General features: G+C 34.1%; 1 protein-coding gene across 1 annotated transcript in view; it reads left to right on the plus strand.

The window, feature by feature from the left end:
- Nucleotides 1-8,951: 8,951 nt before the first annotated feature.
- LOC111503711 (fibrillin-3) overlaps nt 8,952-13,015 on the plus strand; it is a 206,480-nt gene continuing 202,416 nt past the window's right edge. Inside the window, exon 1 of the mRNA XM_074177824.1 lies at nt 8,952-9,191. The gene's annotated coding sequence lies outside the window, so the exon portion shown is untranslated. The remainder of the gene's footprint in view (nt 9,192-13,015) is intronic.

Here is a 13,015-nt window from a genome sequence, read left to right on the forward strand (position 1 = left end):
CATTCAGCAAGGGACCTGTACAAACTGGTACAGGGAACAAGATTATTGAAATGGGTGTCATAAAAAAGATAAAAAAAAACGCGGTAATTCCATTAGGCTACAGTATTTTCCGGATGCTTGGGAGAAATGGACAAGTCAGAAGTTTTCTAAGTCGTAGTCGTATCATTTATCTTGAATGTTTCATTTTATTGTAATCTCATTTAATTTTATATGGACCTTTCACTCATTGTTAATATCAATTTATTTATATTTCAGGAAGAAATAATTTATTTGTCACAATGTTTGCTATTTACTTTTGCATCAACTAACACAATTATATTACTGGAGTTTTTTCCTAACACTATTCGCTATTTTTTTTTTGGAAAAAACTTCAGTGATATTCATTAATACACCAAAGGTTCCAAACAGTGCATCATAAGTAACACAATTATGTTAAATCCGTTCAAGGAAAATCATGAATTATAACTAAACAAATAAGAGAAAATATTTTTCCACATTCGAAACTATTTTCATGATTGTTTTTCATTTATTCAGACCGGCTCTCACAGATTCCTAGTTATAACTAACGCTATACGTAATACTGTTACTTTAATGGCATTCAAATATGCTTTGGTTCCCATGTTATCTCAATATCAATCTAAAAAGCAATGTGGTCGTTTTCATTAATTATAATTTGGCGACTTCGGAATCAAAACACTTGACAGAAATCTAATAAATCAATACAACAGTTCAAAAAGAGAACAGGAGTTGTTCTCTATAAGATCTCATAATTACTACTTCCAGTATCAATACCCTGAGGGTTATTGAATTACACATGACAAATAGATAAACAAACTCTCACAATAATCAACTCTTGTAAGTGCATTCTTGATATTCCAAGTTGTTCAAATCTTCGATCAACTCTACATAACGGGTGAGTCAATAATGTGTGAGTATATGTGTTTGGTTCTGGTACGACACAATGACTTCATATTATTTATAGGTATACTCACGTATACTCATCAGAAGATTTCAAATCTAATCATTATTTGTAATGTGTCTGATGAGTGATCAATGCCGTATTATCAGAAAATTGCATTGGCTCACAAGTTGAAATTCATGTTTTCTAGACATATAGCTCGTGAAATTATGAGCGATGGCTTATTGAATTTGAAATGACGTGTAGAAAAATGTGTTTTAATGTTTTTTCAACATACTTGAAATTATAATTATTAGGTTGTTTCAAAAGTTTTGCCCGTTTTAATGTCATGTGTTTTTATGGATCCTATCTCAATAAATATTTATTCTGCTCTGTCGTGGTATACACTGAACCATACAGATTTTTATACTTAATATACTGAACCATCACAAACGGTGCGTGAGATGACGAAAGAACTGACCGTCAGCTCCCATGTGGATTTTGATGATTTAACACGTATTGGAAAGGTCGAAAAAGGGGTGCCCCACGATTTGAACGATCGACAGAAATAGTCACTTTTATATGCCATTCTTCCTTTTTTTTGCATAACCAAAACGATCCTTTTTTGGATCGGATCGTCAAGTGTGATTAAAATTGGATCCTCTACGACAACAGGAGACGTTTAGGACAGCGGTTAGAGACCGACAAGCCACCCAGGTACTTACCAAAAAAGACGATGAGAACTGTATGGTGATCATCGGCTGGTGTGATTCAATATAACTTTCTGCAGCTGAGGCACACAATCACGGCAGAGTCCTGTTGTGAGGAAATCGGCAAAATTGCGTCATCAGCAGCCGGCACTGGTTAACAGAAGAGGTCCGATTCTGCTCCATGACACATCACCGTTCGAAAATTTTCTAGCACTTCGATAACTTTTTTACCGGCAGAACCTTCGCCAACCAATCAGAACCAGTCTGACGGAATTAATCGACTTTTGACACGTTCACAAAAGTGCACTGTATCAAATGGAGCTTATGGCGATCGAATTGAATAAGTATTCACTGAGATATTACAGTTTGAAATAGACTCGTTAAATCGGACATAACTCTTGAAACAACCTAAAACAGTAGTTTCTAAAAACATAAAAGAATGATGTTTCGTCGAAGAAAAATTCTTTTCGGTTTGTCTAATCGTTATTTTTACAAATGGCGACATGAAAGTTCAGTGTCACTATTGAAGTAGTCATTTTTTTCAGTATTAGTCTTATATGAAGCTGTGCTTCGAAATAGACCTTAAAGAATATAGGGTCTTTCATTAAGCGCTTCCTATCTTCAAACTCAAATAAATCAAAGTGTGTGTGAGATATTATCGAAATTTTTTATTTATTTGAAAGACCTGATGCCATTATGAGTGGAATATAACGTCGTTCAAATATCTGCCACGGCTTCTCTGGGTAGAGCGCATCCGAAACGTCCAATTTTACATGAATCTGGCGTATAAATCAGGCTGAATACAAGAAAAAGTGCAACAGGGTCAAATCGCACGATCTTGGTGGACAGTTCGCATCACCTCCACATGAAATGACCCTGCCTTTGAATCGCTCGTGCAGAATATCTAATGTGGCATGAGCTGTGTGTTAGTTAAAACCACATGTCGTTGGTGTCCAGATCATCCAATTCAGGCGGAAAGAAGTTGTTAATCATCGACCTACAGTACTTGCCATTGACAGCCTGGCCAACGTCGTTCTCAAAACAATGTGGATCGATGACGCTGCTAGCCCAAAATCCACACCAAATAGTGATTCTTTCGTGGATCTCATGTAGATTGGTATCGTCTGAAATTCGACAATTTTGTTCACGTACCCATGCATCCATTCATCGCTGAGGATGATTTTTCGAATGAAAGTCAGGGTCGAATTCTCCTGCACACTTTCACAGACACCGGCGATGTTTTCGGTAGACCTTCGTCGACGTACGGGTGTTGGTCGATCGTTTACTGAACCAGTAGACCCAAATTTATACACCACATTGCGAATAGTCGTTTCGGTAGGACGATTATGGCGATTGTAAAATAGGCGAAGGGCGTGATATGTTGCCCGAACAGAACACTCATTTTGATAAAACAATTTTATTATTTGAACGGGTTGTTGAATGCTATATAAGTCCGTGGTGATTTAGCAGAGCAGACTGAATTAATGACAACTAATTTGACAAATGTTTCCTATTGGATAACCCTATATAAACACTTATCACTAACTGTTATTCAGTACTTCCTAAATTTGAAATACTTTCTGAAAAAAAATCGGAAACATCATTTTTCCACAGAATTTCAAAGAAGTCACTTGAAAAAAAACATTTTCTTTCACAGTACATGACTGTATATCAAATTCCATCAATCTAGTACAATGTTGTTTGTCATTTTTAATGAATGCCGCATTCATTCAGAAAAAAAACATTTATTCAGTTCATATTTACTTTTTCGTGAGCAACATGAGCATCAATTGGGCATCGTCAGTACCGGGCAGGCGGTCCTCGACTGAAGACAAAATGTAAATAACCAAGAAAATTTCTTGAAAAAAATAACTGAGTAAACGCAAGCGAGATATTAGTGATTCAACTTATGTTCCACATAAAATTAACAAAAATCTGCAAGGAACAGAATTGCTTCCAGTTCAACAACTGTTTCTGCAAACAGCATGAAGGCACAGCATTAGGAAAACCACTGTCCCCCTCTATAGATTATCTGTTCGTGAGTAGATTTGAATTAGAAGCAAAAAAAAAGTTAGATTATTTTTCACGAGGTTGGATCCGATATGTATATGATATATTCGTCTCTGACACAAATAAATTTAAGTTTCAACCCTCAACAACAGATTCCCGAACAATAAGCTTACATATGAAATTGAAAAAAACGAATAGTTACTATTCTTTGGTGTCTTATGCCTTAGTGATTGGAAGTAACCTGGGCCTAGAATTTGATGTCTTTAGGAAAAATGCCAGTAATTTTAGATATATTCCTGATAACTCACAAAACAAAATAACTTTTGTATTACGCAAACTTTCAGAAAAAAAAAACACCCAATTGAAAGAACTGTTATCAGGGACTTAGGCTGAAAGCAACGGGTAGTTTTCAAATATAGTAGATAAGTTGATTAGGAAATTAAAATTAATGGATAATCTTCGACATTGACTTAATGTGCATTGTCCTTATGTATGAACCAAAAAAACACCAACAGATTAATTCAAATTTTCAAAAAGTTGAACGTAAAAGTGGTCTTCAAAACTTCTTCTGTTCACTTCAACAAATGTTGGGTAAGCCTAGAGACAAGATGTCAGACAATGAAAAGTCGGGGATGTATCAAATAAGCTGTGAGGATTGTGTCAAAAAATACATCGGTCAGACTAAGCGAGCTTTTAAAATTAGTTTCGAAGAGCATGTACCTAATACCCTATTTTGGAAAACAGAAAAATGTAGTGTCAGTCAACATGCCAAACAATCCATTGTTCATCTTTATATGAATCGCTTTGTTAAATTTAGTAGGAACAGTGATTGTTTTAGATTTATTCTACGCCAAATGTTTCTGTTCTACCTTTCATTTCAGTATTGAATGTTGATATCATGGGGGAAGAAGGTATATCCTACATACATCTGCCCTTCGTTAGAAATAAACGAAGAGGTTTTTACGTTTTTTCTACTAACTACAGTTTTTCATTCACGTTTATATAAAAATTACATATGTTTAACTTTCGTTGTGATGATAAATATGAAATCGTGCATCGTCATATGAGCTTCAATGAAACTCTGAAAAATAAAAAATCATCAACATCGTATCTCCATTTTTGACGTACTATCCAGTGTGTCTCACTTTTCGTGGAAGCACCCTCTTGACTTCCATGATTATCAAGGTAGAATAATGAAGCTCACAGGATTGATGAATATGCTGAAAATACTTTTACCGGCTGAATGATGTTGGCCTAAGTTATACACTTATCGGCTCAATAGTGTTGACAGAATTGCTATACACCAACCGCCAGTTGCAATGGAACAGCCGACAAAATATTTGAAATATAATTCTGCACCAATCAGAAATATCAATTTTTAATTAAAATTGAATTTGATTCTTACTTGACGTTTCGTACATAAACATGAATTCATTCATCATAGTGAGATGATTTCAATTCTGAAAAGTCATTTCGATTAACAATCGACTATTTTCCAATGTTCATTTATGTTTCAAAATTATTTTGAAACATTCAACAAAGAACAAGATATTTTCGGGAAAGAAGGTTTTTGGCTTTCTACTACTCCATCTTGATACAAAATAATGTGAGAATCTTCCAAAGAAAGGAAGGAAGTAATCAATTTGAAAATAAGTTACTCTATACATGGATGTGTAGATCATGCAAAGAAGCAACTTTCAGACACAAACTGGAAGAAAGCCCTCCTGAAACAGCTACTTTCATATAAACATTGAATTAGGCGAAAGAAAAAATTCTTTCGAAACAAATACTTTTATATGAACACTGAATTATACAGAAGATACTTTTCTCTACTCACTTTGTATTCCAACGTTCGTTATGGAATAAAATCAGATATCATTCACAGGAGTTCTACTTTAAATGAATGGTAACACATTGCACTTACATGGAACACTGTCATTCTCACTGGTAGACATCGATGTTCCGCCGTAAGACACTTGCCTTAGGGCTCTTCAGTACCAATCTGGATAACATAGAAAATACACACAATTCATTCATGAATTACGAAAGCCAAAAACTTTCTTTCTCAAAAATTAATCACTACCCCTTCAGTTCAAACAAGATATTGTTCATATTTGTGTGTTTCACTTGTCATATATTTTTTCTATAACTACTTGAAACAGAAATATCTGATTTTTATTGAAAATGTGTCTACTTGATTACTCAGAAGAATAATAGATGCTAGATAATATTGTTCCTTGGAAGTCACGCAATGATATTAGAAAATAACTGCAAAAATAATACAATTTTATAAAGTTAAGAAAATATAATTGCGCCATTCAAAGACAATTCAACATACTTAAGTTTCAGAGCTGAAAAAAAGTCAATATAAAATATATCAAACTGCAAATAATTGAAAACAGTTCTCATGTTTCCCATGTATAAGTACCACTTCACTTCACCAATGACGAAGGAAGGATTTAGAAGAAACTGAAAATTCTGTATTGAGTCGGATTCACAAAATTCAGATAATTGTTCCTTCTATAAGTCCTTCCTCCAAGAGAATAAATTTTTTGATTCGTTTTCTATTATTGACAACCCCTTTTCTTATTTCCCCAGGTGTAACTTCCTGGCATGCCTCGATTATTCTCGCGCGGAAATATTCACTAGTAGTGGACTATTCCTATACACTATTTTATTCAACGTTCCCGATAAATAGAAGTTTAGGGGGGTGAAATCAGAAGAAAGTGGCGGCCACATCACGAGAGGGATACAAGGTCCAATCCACTTCCTAGGTAGGTTTCTGTTGAGCCATTTCCTGCTTGTCCCATAATTGTGATCGGGTGAACCGTCACACTGAAAAATTAATTTATTTTTAACATTCAGAGGCAACTCTTCCAGAAATTCGGGAACTCATTCTCCAGAAAATGAACGAATAATTCTCTAATCAGATCTCGTTCAATAAAAAACGATCCCATTAATCTTTCATTTAGTATCCCTTACCACACTTTCACTTTTTGGGATATTTCATTTCGATAATTCCCAACCCAGTACGGATTTTGGTCTGCCCATTATCCCAAATTCTGAGAAGATACCACACCATTAGTGGTTAAAGTTGGTTCATCACTGAATAATTATTTTAAAAAAAATACTGTTATTCGGGTAATGGTCTTGTGCCCACAAATAGTATTCTATTCTTCTTTGTTCGTATTCACCGTGTAAGTGTGAATAAAATTAGGGTTGAAGACATGCATTTTATGCCTTTTCAAGCACTTGAAAATTTTACTTCGGCCTATATTGAGTTGGAGTGACAAATTTCTCGAACTTATATGGGGATCAGCACGATGTGCTGCCAAAGTGATATCATCATCAATATGATTTGTTTCGAATTTCCTCACCTTTTCCTCACCTTCATTACTTGGCCGGCTCTATTGAACTGGTTGTAAATTTTGGAAACTATTTTAGAGTGCACAGGAATATCAAGTGGATGTTTTCAATTAAATTAAGAAGTTGCTTCGCGATAAGACCTCGCACCTTCTCCAATCATCAGTACTATTTCAATTTTCTCCTGTATAGTTCATCGAGACATGTTTAAGACTAAATCGATATAAAATTAATAGATGTCCATCAGGAGAGAAACTAACAGGAACTCACAAATAACAGGAACAATAGGATTTACAGTAACAACAGGAACAATAACAGAATTAACACGAGGAAATAAGACTGAATTTGATACGCTCTATCAACAATATTGTTGGTTAATATCAATCCTCATTTGTTTTACACGGCAGCGTCAGGACATCCTTTGATTTTTATTGAATACAAGAATTTGAATTCGCGAAAGAGAATGACAATGATCAAATAGTGACTAATATCGAGACGTTATAAAATACAATGATTTTTCCTCGAAAATATATTTTCAGTATTAGGAATCACACGTTAAAAGGTAAGACCCCGTTAGTCCTTAGCTAGCACAAGTCTAGACTTTTGAAAGTTATCGTTCGTAGGGTTGCAATAGCTGGTTAACGGAAAAAACATATTTTAAACATATTTTGAACATATTTCTGTTGGATGAATTGATTTATTTTTGAACTGAGAGCCCCATAAGCTAATGCACAGATTTCATTATTATTCTCCATCAGAAGTATTGGTTCAGGTGAAAAGTATTTTTGGAATATCCTTCAATTCCATTAATTCCACAGTTCTACGTCAACAATTACGTAAGGAACAATAGGATCAACAGAAGCAACAGGAAAAATAACAGAATTAACACGAGGAAGTAAGACTGAACTTGATACGCTCTATCAACAATATTGTCAGGACATCCCTTGATTTTTATTGAATACAAGAATTTGAATTCGCGAAATAGGATGGCAATGATTAAATAATGAACAAATATCGAGAGGTTATAAAATACAATGATTTTTTCTCGAAAATATATTTTCAGTGTTAGGAATCACGCGTTGAAAGGTAAGAACTTTCAGGGCTGAATATTTTTCAGGAGAAAGATGTACCTGTAGTAACTTGGGGGTCCTGATCACGAATCTGAAGAAATTTTCAGCCTATATTGCCTTCTAGTATGATTTACCGTGAAAATGGGTTCTTCCCTCTCGACTGGTGGACAGTGTATATCACTTAGGCCAACACCATTTATCCAGTAAGTGTATTTTTACCATTTCCATCAATCCTGTGTGTTTCTTCCTTGATAATAACGGAAGTTACGGGGGTGCTTCTATGAAAAGTGAGACACAGTGTATAAATATATTTTTCATGCAAAAGAGCGCAACTTAAAATACTATTTGAGCATTTTTTCAAAAAATTACTAGTTTTTGATTCGTTGAATTTAATCCAAATTAGACACTTGCACTTTATATATTTTCAGAGTTTTTACTTTAGTATTTAGTGTTTATTATTCAAAATGATGGATATATCTTCAAAGGAGGAAGAAAAACAAGTAATGAATGGTGCACGTAGCGTTTTTCTTGTTTGTCTGCAGTAATGAGTAAATGTAATACGCATTCACATAATTGAAACATTCTTTGAAATACGCCTATTTCAATTAAGTTTGTAGAAGATAGAATGGAGATTAAAACGAATTTTTCTTTGGTATGTACTGGCCTCAAATTATAATGAAATTTTTGATTGTAATGTGGGTTCTGAATCCTTCTTTTTGAATGAAACAAATTTGGTAATTGGCTCGTTATTCGTATTAGGCGCTAAGTCTTATGTCATGTCCCAGCTTAGAAAATGTTCTTCAACAAAAGCTTCTCATCCAGCATTCTAATTAGTAAATTAATAAACATGCGCATGTATAGATCCACATACGAAGATTAGAGCAAGTCGTCTACACTTAGCTGCTGGTCCATATCCTGCGTGTACAGTCGCATCTTGGCTTCGCTGATGGTAGCATCGTGTTCTTCTTTCTGAGGTCTGAATCCGAACCGCGAAGTTTGTGTATTGTCACGCGTTCGATTGCACCCACGCGTGAGACGAGCTGTCCCCTTGACCGAAGATATGTGGCAATAGTGCGAAACGGTGGTAGATAGTCGCGAACTGCAAAAGAGCGGGCATTCTTGTTTTCGAAGAAATATTCTGTAAGTTATATGAACTAATTGAAGTTATAGTCCTAACTAATGTTATACAGAGAAATGATTTGAATTTATTTACGTTTGGTTGTAATGAATACAACTCTTTCACCTGTGAAACGCCACATTATCAATAGTGACATGGGATGTTTTTTTTCAAACAGTTAGATGTCTCCACGGAAATTGAAATACTGTTACTCAGGGTATCAAAATTTGTCTATGAAACTCATTATTCTGTGTGCGCTACCAAAACTATCGATGATACAAAAGAAGTACATATTAGTTAATACACATTATCATACACAGAAAATCCGCGAGTCTATAATTCTCTTATAGTTAGCCAAAATAACCGCTTTTTGTTCTAATATACTGATCATCATATAGATTTTCTTCTAACTGAAGTTTCATAAGCAAGTCCGATGATATACTGTAATATAATGATAGGAATCACACGTTAAAAGGTGAGACCTCGTAAGTCCTTAGCTCGCACAAGTTTCTCAACTTCTGAGAGTTGTCGTTCGTATGGGGGCGACAGCTGATTATCGGAAAAACAAATTTTTAACAGATTTTTTTAAACAGATAAATACATTTTTCTTTGAATTATTGATTTATAAATCATGACGAGTACAAAAATGCTATTAGTGAGAAAAATACCATCAGAAAGCCACATTATTCAGAAATTAGAGTAAAGATTTATTCGGATATCGCCATGGCATACAAGCCAGTGAAGTTGCGAGTAAAAGCTTTTGCAATAAAAGAATTCTGTGAAAACTGCATTATTGGTGAAACTTTGACAGTGACAACTGAAAAAACATTTTTTTTTCATTCTGAAGCCATAGACTCCACTATAATTCACGATAAAACTAGAACTCCAAATTGCACACTTGCGAAGCTGGAGCGGGTCACTAGCTAATTAATATCATTTCAAATGTGAATAAAATGATTTGTATTGAACGTTTCTGAATATATCTAACACAGAAACTATTATCGATAATGATGGGTTTGCGAAAAACAAAATGATTATAACGTCAGCTCCCTTATCGTTTAAACTCATAAAAATTATTGAAAGGTTGATACTACTATAATCATCGCATAAATATCTATTTATATCACAATGAAAACATTCAAATCCATCAACATCAAATGGTAACTTTACGAAATGCATGTCATTAATCGGGCAAAAAAAGATACACAAACAATTTGAAATTTTTTGGTATTTTTAATCAATAAGATGTAACCATGAATCAAATCTTTCATTTCATTCAAAATATTTGGATAATGTCCATGGTCACATGTAAGACCTTCAATAGTCTTTCATTTCATTTGATAAAACTATCTGAGTGATGAGAAACAGTGTATAGTTGCAGAACATTACACTCGTTTTGATAAAACAATTTTATTATTTGCACGTGTTATTGAATGGTATATATTCGTCCATGGTGATTTGGTTAATGACCAATGAATAATGAATAAATGACAACTGATTTGACAGACGTAGTTGGCCGTTATCAATTGTCGAAGTTCTGAAGTCCCTGTTGATAGACCTATATGTCGTTGATTTATGTTGTTTTTCAATGATGATTTGTTCAAATATATGCAGTATATTTTCCTGACGCCCCAAAATATATATGCATACTGATGCCCATACAGCTGTAGTTGTCCTCAATATCTTCTATAGGTCTAGTATTCATGAAATAGGTTGTGAAGACAGCGACGAAAGTACGTTGGTCAGGGCAAACGAGCTTTTAAAACTCGTTTTAGAGTCCTTAGGACCTCATCAGATTTTTTATAGATCAGAAAAGAACAAACAACATTGCTTGAAATTTCACTTGTGATTGTACCCAGCAATTGTATGTCTTAGGAAATATACCAAGAGTTGGACAATTAAAAAGTAACCTATGTCTTCGCTAAAGTTTCGCCAATAAATTTTCTGCTTTTTTTGAACTTCGTACAAACAAAAAAAATATTGTTATTCACACCTGAGCTCTAAAATAGCAGAAAATATGTCTGCTCAACTTTGTCAAAAACGTGGATTATTTTTTATTTTTCAAAACCTAGACGATTTTTGGGTGCTTTCAAAATTGATACTTATGAACTCATTGACTATGACTAAAAATAAAAGTATCGATTAATTATGTGAGAAATGAATAGAGAGAAGTTAAAAACTATCTCAGTTCTGGTGTGGGGGAAAGTATTGTGATTCAAAACCTTCATTTGAAGACGGGAATGTAATATGTACTCTTATTTTTCAGTCTAACTCTTTCCTGAATTTTTTGTATCATCCACAACATTTTATTTTATTGTACACCACTGACACAACTCCAACAGTTTTGGAGGAAGAGCTAGTTTGCCATCGAATAGCATTAGATTTTTCCGTATCATTCGCGTCATTCAACTCCCAAAGTTCTCATTGTTATATGAAATAGAATAACAGTAAACATCTTAGTCCCTAACTCTCCACTCCCTCCTCAGCTCAAGTTTATGAAGCCCAAATGATATACAGAAAATAATTTTGAGACAATCAATAATTAAGTGTTTTCTTAGGGCAATATAATTTTTTTCATTCTCTGGTCTCGGTAGTTTGATGTCTCGGTAAAAAAAATGTGATATAATATTCATTCATTTAGTTTTGAATGAATTTCACTCAGGAGTTGAATCAACTTTATATTCAAAGTGAGAAATGAGTATATGGTGTTATCATTTCCCGGGTATTTTGCAGATGAGTTTATCAATAGTGTTTCCGCTTGAAGATATTCAGTTGTTTAAAAATTAATGAGATCGTTGAAGGCTACATTGGGTGTCATAATCCTGAACATAATAATATCGGTTGGTTGCGCCTATTGACTTTTTAGACGTTGAATTAAATAACAATAAGGCAATATGACAAATCACCTGGGAGAACAAAGGCAGCTTCTCAGAAACGTGAAACAATATTTCTCACTAGTTTTCATGAGAACAGTTCCAATAAATCTCCACTTATTACATTTTGTAAAATCATTTTTCTCCCAAGTTCACTATTCACATAATGTGTGAAATGCTTTGACGAAATAGATCCCCAAGCTATATTTACCTTTTGGTCTGTAAATAACTTCTTTCAGTTATCTGAAAATCAGGGAAAGGAATATTGAGTCGGCCGTGATGGCTTCCCGTAGAATTGTAGTGCAACAACTGTATATTATTTCAGGGTATATAAATAGAGTGATCTACTACGTAATTAGAGATTCATTAGGTGAGTGAAGGAAAAAAGGATTGTTTCCACACCGATTGAAAAAATAATAAATAATTTGTAAATTTGACTTTCGATTCCTTGAAAGATAAGATCAAAAGTCAAGATAAGATCGTAACCATCTCTCAGATTTGCTAAAACGAAAAAAATAAATTTAACGTCCCGTCGTAAAATTGATGGATCCAATATTAGCAATGAAAAAGCTTTCGGTTCAATGAAAGGCCAGGGAAGTGAAAACAGTCGAATTTTTTGACAAACTAAGCCACAATTTTATGGTTTCTGACATAAGGAAAAAATTGTTGGAGTAGAATCACCTCTTTTATACATGGTTTCGCATACTCAGTCTAAGTCTGCAACAACTGAGATTTTTTACTTGTTATACAGTGGAGGTTTGAATACTGAAAAAAATTAGTGCATCTTTGATAACCGTATCAAATGCACTTATCTTATAATGGCTTCAAGTCAAACAGCATATAGGGCGGGTAAAAAAAACCTGAAAACGATGAGCAGCCACAGTCTTTTGCGTATTTCTGTATTTCTTTGTGTAATCAAATGTGCCAAGTCACTTGAACACTTCTCGTGAAAGTATATATAGAAGAGAAAGAAA

The sequence above is a fragment of the Leptinotarsa decemlineata genome, unplaced genomic scaffold (assembly GCF_025532065.1).
Source record: "Leptinotarsa decemlineata unplaced genomic scaffold, Ldec_3_MD MMD2_tig00003308_RagTag_RagTag, whole genome shotgun sequence".
Taxonomy (NCBI): Eukaryota; Metazoa; Arthropoda; class Insecta; order Coleoptera; family Chrysomelidae; genus Leptinotarsa; species Leptinotarsa decemlineata.